The sequence below is a fragment of the Bidens hawaiensis genome, unplaced genomic scaffold (genome assembly GCF_021521415.1).
Source record: "Bidens hawaiensis isolate Kalapana, Puna unplaced genomic scaffold, B.hawaiensis_p1.1 tig00007257_1, whole genome shotgun sequence".
Taxonomy (NCBI): Eukaryota; Viridiplantae; Streptophyta; class Magnoliopsida; order Asterales; family Asteraceae; genus Bidens; species Bidens hawaiensis.
Window position 1 is genome coordinate 168,963 of NW_027491501.1, and position 11,924 is coordinate 180,886.

An 11,924-nucleotide genomic window follows, 5' to 3' on the forward strand; every position below is an offset into this window, starting at 1 on the left:
AGACAATGATGTTTTGTAATGTTTATTTGTTTTATAAACATAACCTTGACTGTTAGTATTTTCTTTATTTTCCATTGGTTTTTTCCTTCATGTTTCATTTGATTTACTTTTATACTTCTGGTAGATGTGTTGATCAAATATATAACTTATTGGCTGTATATTAAGTTTGTTTGCTTGTTTATGAAGTTATTAATCTGCGTTCAATTTTTTTAACCCTTTTCTTTGGTATATATTTATCATTAATACTTTAGTGCATCTATAGAATAACTTATAGATATTATATATATATTTTTTACTTAACTAACGCTATCAATTTCTTTGTAGGATGTGGATTTTTATGTTAGTGATGATGGCTACTGTTTCCACAAGAAAGAGATCTGAAGAAGATTCTGAACAACGTAGAACGCGGTCAAGTATAGATGGAAGTGAATCTGAAAGAAGGCCACAGTCGACATGTAAGCGCAATCGTCATTTACCCGACATTGCTGGTAAGTCATAAAGAAACTTGTTTACATGTTACATATTTTGGGCAAATGGAGGAATTAGGCTTCTGGACTAAATAATTTTTTTTTATATATCTTGTGACCAGTCATGGCCAAACTGGCGGTTTTCTGGTCAAGATGGGATTGGGTTAGGACAAGTTTCGGGAAACTATGGTTCCGGTATTGGTTTCGGGTCAGAATGGTCCAATTAAAAAAAGTGTCAAACTGTCAATATTTGTTCTGAGTTTTGAAGTTTCATTTTTCATCTTTGTTGCCTATCTTGTAATCTATTTATTGGCTTGCCCAACCCAACCTGTGTTCAAACCGAGCCCGTTTTGGCAAACTCTTTTTGTGCACCTATAATAGTGTTTAATGCATCTTAATAATAATTGCTTAAAACAAATAAAATATATGGTAAAATAGTCATCCCAAGGAATGTTTCACAATATGAATAATTACTTGAAAACATAAAAGACTTGGTAAAAAAACAATTGTAATAACAAAAATATTCTTAGTTACTGTGGCTGCAAAAAATGGGTTTGGAAACGAATCCAGTTTCGGTTGAAGTTGGAAAAAAGCACAACATTGAAATGTTTCGTTGGCTTGATGGCGGGTAGGCTACAATATCTATCATAGTTTTAGTCAGGGTTGGCCAGCTAATTTGGGGACCCAAAGCTAAATGAAAATCCAGGGCCCTTCTCCTCAATTTAATAATACAAAACGTGTCTTTTATTTCGGTATCGAATCGACAATTTACAAAACAAATGTAATCTTATATTAATTAGTTACGTTTTTTTGCTTATATTTAGTATGTCTTTTAGCAATTAAGTTTGTAGAAAGTGAAGAGGTTTAAGTAATTGAGTGAGATTAAATAAAACATTAAAGTAAAATTCTAAGTATTGTAATTTATTTTATTGAAATGGGGTGGAGATAATGTAGGCTATTGTTTTTAAGATTTATTTATATAGGATTGTGTTATGCGCTGAACATAAACTAGGATTTAATGTTAAAAACAAATTGTATGGAAAAATTTTGAATGGGATGAGATTCGAACACCCATTACACATATCAACAAAAACCTAAAAACATGCGCTATAACCACTCGGACAATATAGCAGATTAATAGATAGCTCATTTATTTCTTTAATATATAAATGCAAAAAATATAAACAGGGCCTTTTAAAATTTGGTGGCGCTAAGCTAGGGCTTGGGTTTAAGGGTCGGCCCTGTTGATACCCATTGTGACTCGGGACAACGCCTGCCACTTAATGTCAAATGATTATGCATGGCTTAGCTTTTAAAATAATATTGATCAACATGCAGATCAGTCACCGGTTGATGAACCAACGAGGCGTGGTCCAAGTATAAATCGTAGTGCTATAAATGCTTTGGATAATATGCCTGACGGTTCTAAAATTTCTTTAACCATTGCTCCCGGTACAAAAAACTTTGTTGGGACTTCATCCACACAATTCGCAACTGAGTGTGGGATTGTAATCCGTAGTGTTTGTCCAATGAATTACCATAAATGGGAGTTGATACCACATGATGTGAAAAATCAGATGTATGAAAAGTTACAAGTAAGTTGTCTATTTTTTTTACTTCTAACTGTATAGAAAGTTTTAACGCTTTATATTATCATAAATATTATTAATGTATGTGTTCAATGAAGGTAAGATTCAATTTGTTGCGATCAGATAAAGGTTTTATGGAACATGTGGATGCTCGACTACGTGCCCAATGGAAACGCACAAGAGGTACTTTGAGCGACTACTGGAAGAGTAATGGAGGATACACTAATTTGGAACTAGCGAGATCAAAAATGAAGCCCAATTGCCGGAGTGAAGAAGATTGGAATCACATGTGCGATTACTGGGAGTTAGAATCAACCCGGGTATGAAATCATTTTTATATAATTGAAACTTTTACTTCTTAGATCCTTTATATATTACAGTTGTTCTAACAGTTGACTTCATTCGCGCTCCCAGATTACATCATATCTTTTTTCTTAGTTTGTGAGTTCTAACATGTTTAGTGAATATTGCTTATGTAGAAATACAATAAACAAATGGAAGTTAACAGAAGCAAACAAGTTATTACAAGTAGAGGAGGCTCCCGGTCAATAGCCAATCATGTATTCCATATGGTAAGATTTAGACCTTACAAGTTACAGTTTTTTTAAAATATCAAACTAGGGGTTGTATCATTTATTGCTATACTTTCAGTTGTTGTAGACAAATCAGGTGACTCAAGTAATGCCTACCCCATTTGAAGTGTACTACAACTTGCATTTCAATGCTAAGAAAAAAGGATGGTTGAATGATCACGCGCGTGTCGAATATGTAATATACCTACTCTTTTTTTTACAATTCGATTTTGTTACTATATGGGTTGTTATTATTAGGGGTGGCATGGTCCGAATTTCATGGGTTTTAGGACAAACCATGAGCTAAACCGTTAGGAACGGTTTTTTTATATTGAAAATCAAAACCGAACCATTGAGAATCCAAACCAAACCGTTACAAACGGTTCGATCTGGGTTGGTCTCACGATTTGAGCTTTATCGGGCTTTCATAAGAAAACGCATGTGTCAAAAGATAAAAAAGCTATCCAAAAATAAATAAAGTAAACTATCAAAAAATGCAAAAAAAATAATCGTCTTGTCTTGATATAACACTAAAAGTTTTACACTAAAGGCATAAAAATATTTCAAACAAACAGTATGTGTTGATATGATCACAACTAACATACGCTGTTATTACATAAAACAAACATTATTCTTGCTAAGATTTTTTAAATCATTAGTCTAAAAAAAATACATATAGCGTAATAGTATATAGATAAATATTTTAACTAAACATAAAAATATTTATTAACAAATAAACATATATAATATAAAAAACATAAAAGTTAAAATATACTCAAGATATCCGGTTTTATACAACTGGTTTTGATAATGAAAATCAAATGGATATCCTGTTTGGACGGTTTCATAGTATTAAACCAAACCATGAACACCCCAAGTTACTATTAGTTTTAATTGTTCGTTCCTACAATCTCTTTTGTTAGGAAAATATTCTTCGCCATAAAGAAGAGGCAATGATCAAGTTAACTTCAGAAGGAACGAACATAACCGCTGATATGGAACGTGAGCTAGAGAAAAAGACAATTAAAAGTGTGTGTGCTAAAAAGCAAACAATAAAATCTGCATGGGAGGTAGGCGTTGGACCTGTACTAAGGAAAAAGGATCACTGGATGATATCAGATTCGTCTCAACCACCTTCAAGTGAGACCGAAAATCTTTAAAATCAGGTTGCTGCACTCAAGGAAGAACTTAAACAAAACCAAGAGAAACTTAGACAAAGTAATGAGCAATATGAAAGAATTTCAATGTTCATGACTTCGAAGTTTCCAGATTTTGAGAACGCGGTATCTGCATCTGCAAGTAATGGATCGAATGTACAACTCAATGAAAGTGATTATGAAGACCTGATATAGCTTGCGTGTTAGTTAAGACTTACTCTTTATGGTTTATTAGTTGTCTTATTCACTATCTTTTTAATGTTTAGAATTAATGAACCAAGTTTTTTTTTGTCTAGCATTTGTTATGATATTTTTGGTTTAGCATTACAATGTTTTGATATTGACAGTTAAATGAAAACATATCGGAGACTATTTTTAGTCCTAAAAGTAAATATATTAGGAAAATGCAAATACATATTAAGGACAAAACCATATATTATCAAAAGCTATTTTTCAGTCTCTAAAATAAGCAAATTAGATCTATATATGATATTAAAGACTGATTTATAGTCACCTAAGGAATGTATTAGAGACTGGTAAATTTTGTTATAAGAGACTGATTTTTAGTCTATATAAAGACATATTTGAGACTAAAATGACAATGCATTTGAGATTAACTTTCAGTCATTGAAAACACATATGAAGGATTGAAATGACAAGTTAGTAGAGACTAATTTTTAGTTTCTAAAAATATTTATTAGGGACTGAACTATTATGGTATTAGAGACTAATATTAAGTCTCTAAAACACCTTATTAGGGACTGAATTAGTATGGATTTACGAGTCTAATAAAACGCATTGGAGACAAATAGATATAGCTTACAAGACTGATTTTTAGTCCCTAAAGAAATGCATTTGGGACTGAAATATCATAATAATAGAGACTAATATTTACTCACTGAAGATAAGTATTGGAGACTGAATTGACATGGTGTCATGGATCAGTTTAAGGACTGAATTTATGTGTATAGAACACTAAATGTTAGCCCCCGTTGATGCCATGTAATGGGGACTGATTTTCAGTCACTAACTCTACTATCTAGGACTAGGAATTGGGGACTGACTGGAGACTGGCAAAATCAGCCCTTAATAACCATTAAGGACTGATTTTGTAGTATTAGTGACTGATTTTTCAGTCCTAGCTACCGATCTTTTTTGTAGTGAAACCCTGCCCAACTCTAAACTCGGCTGTAGGTCGAGTGGGTGTAATTTTGGCTAACACATTACCATGGTCGTGGTTGACATGGTGGCAAGGCAATCGTATAAACAGCCAGCTTCGGTGTCGAACACTTAGTAATACATACTTGATAGGTTAGCTACCTATTGATATATAATTGACTCAACACTATATGGTAACGCTAAAACGCAGTGCAAAATTTATGTATACCTGTGAACTCACCTACCCTGTGTTGACACTTTTAGTATGTTTATCTCAGGTAGCCGAGGCGGGCGAGCGGTACAGGACATGCATTCACTGAGCTCTTATGCTTTAAACTTCTTTTCAATTTTATCATGATAACTGTGTTTTAAGTCGTCCTGTGTGGCGCAACTATTTTCTTTACAATTTACGCTTCCGCATTTTTACTTAAGACTTGTATGTCTTGGTTGTTTTGAAAACTTTAATTTTGGTGTTTGATATAACTAATGATTCCGATCCAGTTAGTTCACACCCTCTGACCGTAAAACTTCATTAGTGGATTTTGAGGGTGTGACAGTCACTAACGGAGTTTTACTGTCAGAGGGTGTGAACTAACAAGATCAGAATCATTAGTTATAATCAAACACCATATTTAAATTTTTCAAAACCAACAAGACATCAAGTCTTAAATGAAATGCGGAAGCGTAAATTGTAAACCAAAAAGTTGCGCCACACAGGACGATTTAAAAACCCAAGTTATCAACATAAAAATTAAAGGAGTTTTTAAAGCAATGGTGTTTAGCGAATCCATGTCCTATACCGCGCGCCCGCCTCGGCTACCTGAGAATAACATACTAAAAGTATCAACACAAAGGTTTGTGAGTTCACAAGTTTATACAAATAAAGCTTTTGCGTTTTAGCGTTACCAGATAGTGTTAAGCCAATTATCCAAATATTAACTGGTTCGATGTTCAGAAGGACTTTAGTTGGTTTGTTTGCCATTTAGCCTTACAAGTGATATATAAAGAATAACAAATTCTAAAGCGTGGAGTACGTTATCTCCCCCTAATAAAAGCGTTTAAAAAGAGTAACTAGGGCCGCGAAACTCACTGTTTGCGAAGATATCAAAAAGATCCGAGAAAAGCGTGCGTCACAGAAAATCCTCACTAGTGCTCTAAAACAAAAAATGAGATTTTCTAAGTATTTATACTACGAGTGAGTCCCTAGACTCGACAAATAAAACTTATGCATGAGATACGTTTCGTGTTTCGTTTATGAAATAAGTGCGACTCGACTAGTACGTTGGTGATAAGCTACGACTCGTGAACAAATATCGTGTCAAGTGTTACTATTGTACATTACTAGTAAACTAACTCCCACAAGGGCAATTAAGTCATACACATAGCAAACATCGATCAACTATGCACTTTTCATGTTAACTTAAGTAATTCAGCAGCTATTTTATCCAGGCAGATTTTCACTCGTCAAGATTACTCTATTTAATAAATCAATACACGACCAATAAATCACCAAAAATCATCACAGAAGCACACTTGAGTTAGGTTTCTAAAATATTTTTATTATATTTTTATCATATACGGTTTTCTCACAATGATCAAAACATCACAGTAAACACACAGTAGTCATTATCGTGCGCAACAGAATGTTATTTGTTATTCCCGTTACATGGAAAATCCAATTAATGCAAGACCAATTGGGTTAGATTCCTAACTCAAAATATTAACTTCTAGAAGTGTAATCAACCCCATTGGTCTTGTCGTTTATGAGATATCTTAATCGCAAAATAGCCTACCAGCAGGCTTCCCGAATCAGACATGCACAACAGATTTGTAAAATAATAAAAACTAACTTTTACACGTCCAAAAATTACAAGTTCAGACGTTTTAGAAACTAGACTCGACCTACTACATCATAGAATCAACAATCACGTCCAAATTCAATATTAACATTGAGTTACAGCCATTTAAACACGAATTCAAGAACATGTCCAGCATCTGTTTTTATTAAAACTCAACATACAATTAACCAATGACTAACAATCACGCATGTAACCCTAATTAATCAACAAACAACATATATAATACACTTAGGGTTTATGATTATCATGTTAACCCATGCAAACTTGTTAATAGAATGGATTAAAGAAGTGTTTAATTACCTAGTTAGCATTTTAACCCTTCAATCCAAGCTTGAATAATACTTGTATGTGTGTGTGGTGTGTGCTTGCGGTCGACAAGAGGAAAGGGGGAGGGGGGGGGGGCATCCGTCGATCAAGAGGGAGGTAGGGAGAAAGGGTTAGGGTTTGATAATAGGTTGTTTATATAATTAGTTAAATATATTACAAGTTACACATTGCACCCTAAACTTCTAGTTTAGTTTTATTTTGATAACTAGTCAATTACATCCATAATATGATGTTATATATACAAGCACAAATGTAAACATATAAACGTAACACGTAATTATACCAAGTACTTGTTTATAATATTTATCGTTTGTTCACCAACGGTTTGAGTCGACTCGTGTGTGATTCGGTGAAATTCCGAAAGACTACTTGTGTAGTGATTGTCATGCGTCATTTAAACTCTAATATAAATGTAATGAGACATGAGTTACAGTTCGTGTGATCTTAAGTTTGAATTAACGGAGTTCGGATTAACAGAGTTAACCTAAAATTGACGAGTGTCACATCATTCCCATGTTGAAAGAATTTTCGTCCCGAAAATTTGTGTCAAGTCGCGATGGGTGTCTGAAAAAGGCAAAAATTTTCAGTTTGTCACATCATCCCTAACTAGAAAGAAATTTCGTCCTGAAATTTAATTCATACCTCTGGTGTATTCTGACGGTTTGTCGGCTTTCGCGGTTTTCGGTGTTTGGTTAGCCCTTCAAAAAGGTAAGGATATTTTTTCATCATTTGATCTTCGCGTTCCCATGTGAACTCTGGTCCACGTCTCGAGTTCCAATGAACCTTAACGATGGGAATTTTGCTGTGTTTGAGTGTTTTGGTTTCCCAATCCAAAACTTTGACTGGTTCTTCGATGAAGCGTAACTACTCATCAACTTGCAACTCGCCCAAAGGAACTGCTTGTGTTTCGTCAGAAAGGCATTTCTTCAAGTTGGATACATGGAAAATGTTATGTACGCCACTGAGTTTCGTTGGTAAGTCCAATCGGTACGCTACCGGACCAATACGTTCAGTTATCCGGTATGGGCCAACGTATCGTGGGTTGAGTTTGTTTCGCTTTCCAAAGCGAACTAAACCTTTCCAAGGTGAGACTATCAGCAAAACCTTGTCATCCACTTGGAATTCCAGAGGTTTTCGGCGCTTGTCGGTGTAACTCTTTTGACGATCTCGTGCTACTGCCATGCGACTTTGGATTTGGACAATCTTTTCTGAGGTTTCGAGCACTAGTTTTGGGACTGTGATTTGGCTATCACCCACTTCTTTCCAGCAAAGAGGTGATCGACACTTTCGTCCGTACAACGCTTCAAACGGCGCTGCTTTAATGCTTGAGTGGTAGTGATGTGAGGTCGAAGACTCACTCAAAAATAAACCGATTACAACTATTAGATAGTGATAAGCGGGTATCGAACACAGTGAGTTTGTGGAAAGTGCGTTACTGAGTAGCTATAAAATTTAAGTATAATAAACTAAGTACAGAAAATAAATTGAATAATTTGGTTGGTTGATTTGATTAACGAAAATAACTAAAACAATTAAACAAGTTTTAAACAATAAGAGAAAGAATGCTCTCTCCTGATTCTTAGGTTTCCAGTGTTGAAAAAGTTAATGTTTACTTGTGAGATGAACTACACAATTATAGTTCATGAAAATGTGTTTGGATGTGATAAGAGAGGACTACGTACTTGGATTACAAAAACGCAAAGTTGTCACTAAAAAATCAGTTTAGTATTGTTAACCCTAATTCTCTTCTACTAAATCTCGATTGCCTATGGCACCAAGAACAGATAGTCAATAACACGAATTTATACCACACTAACAATTATAAACAAACACATAATCACCATAGCACAATAATCATATGATCAAAATACTATCTCACCAATAACATAAACGATTAACAAATATCAATTAGAAAACCTTACAATTCGGGAGAGAACATAAAGAGTACTAGCCACACATTGTTTGATTAATCATCACCTCAATTAAGATAATCCAATGAATCATAAACTCAAACAAATGATTATAATCACCAAAGTTTTGATCTTGATCTCCAAAAATCGTCTTAGGGTTGTTTAGAATGAAGGATAATCAAAAGACCAGCCAAAAACCGATTAAAATAATGAAAGAAAATGGCAGTTACGACCCGCACCGTGGCCCACGGTTAACACCGTGGGTCACGGTGGATTTCAGCATCAAATGAACCGTGGCCCACGGTCTCAACGGTGGGCTTCATCGTGGGATATAGGTCACGGTACGGTGGCCTCTGTCCCTTTTTGCAATATTGGACCGTGGCTCACGGTGGGGACCGTGGGCCACGGTTGACTTTGACCTTGCCTTCCCGTTTTCACTTCATTTGACCTCTCTCGCGTCTTCCGCTCATTCGGTTGCCTCGGTATACTCCATAATAGCCCCAGAACCTCCTTTGAGCCTACAATTCACAAATAATACCGTAGTTATCTAATTCCACAAAATAAACAAATTCAAATCATGATTATTACGGTTTTAAATCTATTAAGGGTTGTCCCATGGACCACCCGTCACATTCCCACACTTAATCGTTGCTTGCCCCCAAGCAACATCTCAAACAAAAACTTTCTATTCCATTCAACTTGTATCCACCAATCTTACCACAAAACCGGTTCCGTTAAGGTCCCAGTCATACTCTATTCCCTTATTTTTATCGGGTGCACTAGTTCACTTGATGTTCTATTTAAACCGACGATTTCTAACCAAACATAACATGCTTTCGGCTTTTACCTATACATAACACATTTACACATTACCATTTTTATTGGTGATCATCCATACATTTCATATTTAATCAATTCTCCTCACATACGCTTATACAATCATCAAATCTTCACCTGTGTAAATGCTTATTGACATGATTATAAATCAAGAGGTCTTAAAACGGGTTGTAATGGGGCCAAGTGTAAAGGTATGGAAGGGAATATTGAAAGTAGCTCAAGCGATCCGATCCGACTTATTACAAACAATCTAAGAAAAATAAAAATAACATAAACAACTATAAACATCACTAACTTCTCTTTTTCTTTTCTTTTTTTTTTTCACTCAATACATAATACTTGAACATTGCATACATAAATCTTGCAACTCTAATACAATTTTTTATTTTATTTATTTATTTTTTTTTGAACTAATATAATACTTGAACATTACATACTAGCATTATAAACATAATGCTTCACATCTCTAACAGATAAATACTAAAACAATTACATAAAAATCTATTAAGTCGGTTCGTCTCGCAAAATAACACTAGGGTTGATTAAATGAAAGAATAGGCCCAATAAAGTTTTCTAAAGGAACCAGCCCCCCGCCCCTCACATAGCCATCCTCATATGTATAATGTATGAGGCCCCAACCCCCGAAACCCACATTCTCGCTCATCCAGACGAGGCTTAACCTAAGTGCCTCTACCACTTTTGCACTCATACCAAGCTAAGATCTCGAAATGCACTAATTGTACAAGTTCTATCGGAGAATATCAACCGTCTCACCAAACAATACTTTCTCAATTCTTAAGTGTAAATGAACGTGTTATGCAAGTTATTACACCGAAAGCATGCTAACCTTGGTTAGAAAACTACATAACCTCCTTTTTAAAAACAACTAGGCACATGTTATTTAGGGAATTGTGACCATGAAAAGGGACCAAAACTTTACCCCGCCATCTTACCACTTTCCGATTCTTTTAAACACATTTTTTTTAAAAAATTTTCTGCTTTTCTGATTTTTTTAATTTTTTCTGATTTTTTATTTTTATACTTTTTTTTGATTTTTTTTAATTTTCTAAAACAAACAAAAAAAACCAAAATTTTCCTCATCCCCACACTTGGGATACATTGTCCCCAATGTACGGTTTTAAGAAAAATAAAACAAACCACTTGTTAAACACCACCTTCATTCCAACACATTCCCATAATACTTAATCAAAAGTATTTTTTCCACCACCCATCCACCCAAAAACACATAAAGAAACAAAAAAAAAACAACTATACAATAATATACAGAACAGTGTTCACCTAGTATCACGCGGTTCGATCATTTGCACGCCGGGTGGACCGGCCCAAAGATAGATGTCATGAATTCTGAAAACTGGCCGAAGTTAAACGCCCCATCACCGCTGCTGCTTCCTTCTCCTTGTGGTGGTGGAGGTGCCATTGATTGCATTGGGCTGACCCACATTGAATGATGAAGTGGTGGTTCGGGATATCGTACCGAACCGTCAAACGGAAGAAGAGTCGTGTAATCCACGATTTGCGAATCTGCTACAACCGGTTCACCTGCATGCCATTATCATGTATCCTCCGATTATGATCATCCAAGTACCTCATGTTCATCTCATGTTCACGACCATACGCATTGGCACGGTTCCACATCTCCAACCTGTCGTGCCTCTCTTTTGCGGCCCGTTCAGCATAGGCCCCCATAAAATTCTGATGATCGAATAGTGAACGCGACTCATCTGACCAATTTCCATACGTGGAGGGCCTATGCCTCTCCACCACCTAATTCATTGACCCCACATGGGCCCAATTATTCCCGTAAGAGTTATAACCATCCGAATAGTCCCAACCCCCGTGTTGGGAACTGCTGCCACTGCCCACATCCATGTAATCGGGCTCACCTACCTCTTCCACCTGCTCAATCTCATCATCATCCTCCACTTCAACATCCTCTCTTGCTACTCTCCATCTCACCTTATCACACACAAGAATATGGTGCCTATGATTTTGTGTGTACTCACAACCCCACAAATCTGACAACTTAA

General features: G+C 35.5%; 1 long non-coding RNA gene across 2 annotated transcripts; it reads left to right on the forward strand.

The window, feature by feature from the left end:
- The first annotated feature begins 1,804 nt into the window (after positions 1-1,804).
- On the forward strand, positions 1,805-4,940 carry LOC143634844 (uncharacterized). Of its 2 annotated transcripts, XR_013153943.1 has the most exons (4): positions 1,805-2,062; positions 2,155-2,376; positions 2,536-2,824; positions 3,552-4,940. It is a non-coding gene; the product is annotated as an uncharacterized LOC143634844 (long non-coding RNA). The 2 variants fall into 2 exon arrangements; XR_013153942.1 differs by having other exon boundaries at positions 2,155-2,824.
- Positions 4,941-11,924: the final 6,984 nt, after the last annotated feature.